General features: G+C 39.1%; 1 pseudogene; it reads left to right on the top strand.

Annotated features, from left to right (window-relative positions):
• The first annotated feature begins 961 nt into the window (after positions 1-961).
• Positions 962-3,605, top strand: LOC141496595 (crooked neck-like protein 1; annotated as a pseudogene).
• Positions 3,606-4,790: the final 1,185 nt, after the last annotated feature.

Here is a 4,790-nt window from a genome sequence, read left to right as displayed (position 1 = left end):
AAAAAACATGGCAAGACATATCAATTGATACAAAGGGAAGTGAGAACAGGAACATTGTTGTCATAGTAGCAACAATTGTGTAATGATGATTAACTGTGAAAACCTTGACTACTCTATCAATACAACAATTCAAGATAATTCCAGAAGACTCAAGATGAAAAATTTTTATCCAATTCCACTGAAGGAACTGATTCACTTTAAGGACAAATACAATTTTCTCACTTTGTTTTTCTTGCTTTTTTCAAAATATGGCTAATATGGAATGAATGTAGCATGATTTCATGTGTATAATTGATATTGTGTTGCTTAACTTCTCAATGAGTGGGGAAGAGGGTGTGAGGGAGGAGGAGAATCTGGAATTCAAAATTTATTTAAATTAATTCTTTGTTTTTGTTTTTGTGAGGCAGTAGTGTTGTTATGTGCTCAAGGTCATACAGTTAGTATCAGGTGTCTGAGGCCACATTTGAACTCAGGTCCTATTGATTCCAGGGTTGGAATTCTATCCACTGTGCCACTTAGCTGCCCCTGGATCATAAAATTTAAATGAAAAAGAATATCAAAAGCAAATGAATGATGTTTTTAAAAAGAAAATAAAAGTTTGAAGGTAAAAAAATTAAACAATGAAATTAAATAATAAAGAGAAACAAGCAAAAACATAATAAAAGGAAATAATAAAGAAAATGACCAGTATAGAGAAAACCATGGAAAATATATTTTTTTTAAACTCAGGCAGAATAGTACAAAGGCACAAAGGTGGTGCAAGTAGGACACTGTTGCTGGATTGTGAAGCTTGGGAAGCCACAGCTTTCTCAGCTGGAAGGAGCAATGGTTACTGTGGAAAAGGTGTCCCTCCCACCTGTGATAGTGAAAGGTCAAGTCAGCTCCAGGACCTTCTAAGGTGGAGTCACATGTGGATAGGCACCAGCTCTGAAGGAGTCGCCAGTCCATCCACAAGAACATGATGACCTCCAAAGTGACCACAATGGAAAACAAAGCTCCTGCCCAAGGACAGATCACAGCAGACTAGCTTTGAAAGGAAACTAAAGAAGGAGAACTTGAGCTTCTTCCACCATTGATGAAGAAGAATGGAATGATTAAAAACTAAGGGAGAGAAAGACTCTTGAGGACAACGAAGGAAGAACAGAACCATGATCAGTAACTGGATCAACACAATGGAAAGAGAGGCTAAAAGAAATTCAGATAGAAAAAAATCAGAAATTCCATATAATGTTGAACCCAAAGAGCAAGATGGAGACCAGAGTTTGATAAATGTGGAGAACTTTATTGCTGGGGACTGCCTGGGGATGGAATACCCAAATCAGACAGTACCTGAGTGTTTAGGGGATGGGGGGGGGGAATACTGAGAGCAGGCAGGATACAGAAGCAAAGATCATCTTATCATATGTAAATATGGGGTTCCTAGAGACAGAAAGGGTCTTTGTTTGAACATTTCCTGAGATGGGGGGAGTCACATATTCATGAGCTTCCCACAGGTTCGAGGAATTTACTATCTTATTGTTCCAGCCACACCTGGGGAAGGGGGAGGAAGTCCTGGAATTTAACAGATACAGCAAGATAATTAGGCTGATGAGGGTGCTTTGTGAATCTTCAAACAATTTTATGGTATATCCTGGATCCCCAGGTCAAGCACTTGAGTCTTATCCATTATTTTCAGACCCAAAGCCACCTGGCCAAATTTGTATTTCTAAGGAATTCCTCAGGGCCCAGAGGAATTTCACAAACATTGATATTGTACTTCAATAGGAATGTGCTTCAGATGTCAGCTATCAAACTATCACTCTCTGGCTAAACTATGCAGAAATGGAAATAAAGAATCACCCAGTAAATCATTCTGGAAATATCTGGGATCAGCCATCATGTCCCTTCCCTGGGTCAACCAGTTTGGGTATAAATTTACTTCTCTGGAGGAGATGTTGAGAAATATTGCTGGAGGCAGCTAAATATTTGAAGGCTGAATGGAATGGCAACCCGAGGAGGAGGCTTGGAACTGCAGCCTCAACTCTGAACTCAGAGCTAAAGGGGTGGATTGTGTACACTAGGATTGTGAAAGCTTTGTCCTTGTTCTCCCCTATGTTAAGCACTGGCTCAGCTCTTCTTCTTTTGAAGAAAACCACAGCTACTTTGCTCATACAAGGAGAGGATGTGAAGTCTGTAGAATTCTTTGAAGATAAGCATAAAGATGCATGTCTCCATGTGGCCTTGGCAAAATTGGAAGAAAAGAAATCAAAAAGCATTTGAAAGGTACAAGTGATCCCCAAATATGCCCTGGCCAGGATTTCAAAGTAGGCAACACAAGAACTCCTTAAAAATTACACAATCTTAGAAAGAAATTTGGGGATAGGCAAGGTATTGAGGTCATTGTACTGAACAAATGGAGATGTCAGTATGAAGGGGAGTTGAAGGCTCATCCACACAATTATGATGCTTGGTTTGATTATTTGCAATTGGAGGAAACTGAGACAGAACCAAATACTGTGAAAGGTGTATGAGAGAGCTACTGATCCAAGAAAAGAGACCCTGGAGGCAGCATATCTACCCCTGGATCAGGTCTGCTCTTTATGAACAGTTAGAGGCAGAGGATCCAGGGAGGAGCAGACAGGTAGATCAAGCATATTGGAAATAGATTTCTCCCAAAATGCTGACCTAGGCCAAACTGTGTCCCATTTGAAAAAGAGAGAAAAAGCTACCATTTCCAGATGTTGGGCAATTCCTATCGGCAAGTGTCCTGTCACCAAATTGTTTCAAGTCTATCTTGAATCAGAGCAGCAGCTTTGAGAATTTGATCTGTGCCAGAAAATGTATGAAAAGCTTTTGGAATTTGTACCAGAAATTTGATGTCATGGGTCCAGTTTGTCAAATTAGAGACAATTCTTGGAGATGCTGAGAGAGCCTAGGCACTATATGAGTTGGCTATTGGCCAGACAAGCTTAGCCAAGCCAGAGCTGCTTTGGAAATCCTACCTTGATTCTGAAAGTGAAAAAGAATCAGAAAAAACAGGAAGTCTCTCCTGAAGATTGGGGTGACAAACAGTCTGTTAAAGTATGGATCCGTTTTGCCCAATTTCAGCTGTCTAAAGGGAATGAAGAAATGCAGACAAATTTATGAAAAAAGCCAAGAAAACTATGAAAAACTGGGAAGAAAAGGGGAAAAAGCCTTGTGTTACCAAAATCCTGGTGAAACTTTGAAGATGACTTTGGAAGAAAATCTCAGAAGGAGAGAGTGAATAAACTCATGTCAGGGAAAGCCAAGAAGAGAAGAAAAGCCAGGCAGAAGATGGGTCTGATGCTGGCTGGGAAGAGGACCACGCTTACATCTTCCCCGAAGATGATGTAAACTAGATAAACCTCAGATTGGGGTAACGGCCAAAGAAACAGTAGCAAAAAAAGGATGCTGCAGGACAAAACCTGGAACGAGACATGGATGAGAGGGAATCTGGACTTGTCCTATTGTTGAATTTTTGTTATTTTTATAAATTTCTACTCTGCAATTATTGTGACTCAGGAAACATTTTTGCAATTTTTTTAAAATCCGTGGTGAACCTTCTATCTTTGCCTGACTTTGCTTTTCGAATACTGCTGAGGTAGCGCTCAGAAGATTGTAAATAAAGGTTCTCAAATATTTTTATTAAAAACAAAAGCAAACACGACACAGGTGTGTTCAACAGCAGGATTGTTAGGTCACAAAATGGAAATGTAGACAATGCAGAGAAGCTGGAAACAGCCCATCTGTCTTATCACTGCCCTACCCTAACCTCTAGCCCTTCTTCCCCTCGCATGTCACAACACTTCATTATCAAGTCAGACCCAACTAGCAGAGCTAGAAGATAGTTCAGGGGGCGCCAATCTCAAAATAAATGAAGCTCTAGATTGTAGAAAATAATTTGGATGTGTGTGTGTGTGTGTGTGTGTGTGTGTGTGTGTGTGTATAGTTGACGAAAACACACCCATTCACATACACACACACACATACACGGAACCAAATAGAAGCCATAGGATACTATGAGAAAGCACCAGACCAATTTCCTTAATGAATATTGATATAAAAATGTTAAATCAAACACTTGCAAGGAGATGATGGCGATACATCACAAGAACCATACACTATGACCAGGTGGAATGGTTACCAAGAATGCAGGATTGGTTCAGTCTTAGGAAAGCTATCAACACAATTGACCATATAAATACATAGAAATCATATAATTATTGTAATACATTCCCAAAAAGCTTTTGACAAAATACAGCAGCCATTCCTAGTTTGAAAAAAGCTAGAGAGCACAGGAATAAATGGAACCTTCATTAAACCAATAAATAGCATCCTATCTAAAACCATCAGCAAGTACTGTCCATGATGGGGATAAGCTAGAGCCTTTCCCATTTAGAATGAGGAGCGAGGCAAGGGTGCCCATTGTCACCACTATTATTCAATGTTGTTCTAGAAAGGTTAGTTCTAGCAATAAGGAAAAAAGACATTGAAGGAATTAGAATAGGCCACAAGGAAACAATTCCCAGCTCTCTTTGCAGATGATATGATGGCATCATTAGAGAATCCTAGAGTCACAAACAAAAACTAGCTGAAATTTTAGAAATTGCAGGAAATAAAACAAATCCACATAACTCAAGCATTTCTATATATAACCAACAAAGTCCAGTAGCAAGAAATAGAAAAATGAATTCCATTTTAAATAATCATAACCAACACAAAATACTTGGGAGTCTAACTGCCAAGACAAACTTAGGAACTATATTAATACAAGTATAAAACCCTTTTCA

This window comes from Macrotis lagotis, chromosome 8, assembly GCF_037893015.1.
Source record: "Macrotis lagotis isolate mMagLag1 chromosome 8, bilby.v1.9.chrom.fasta, whole genome shotgun sequence".
Lineage (NCBI taxonomy): Eukaryota > Metazoa > Chordata > Mammalia > Peramelemorphia > Peramelidae > Macrotis > Macrotis lagotis.
Note: the sequence above shows the minus strand (reverse complement) of the source record. Positions and strands in the feature narration are given on the sequence as shown.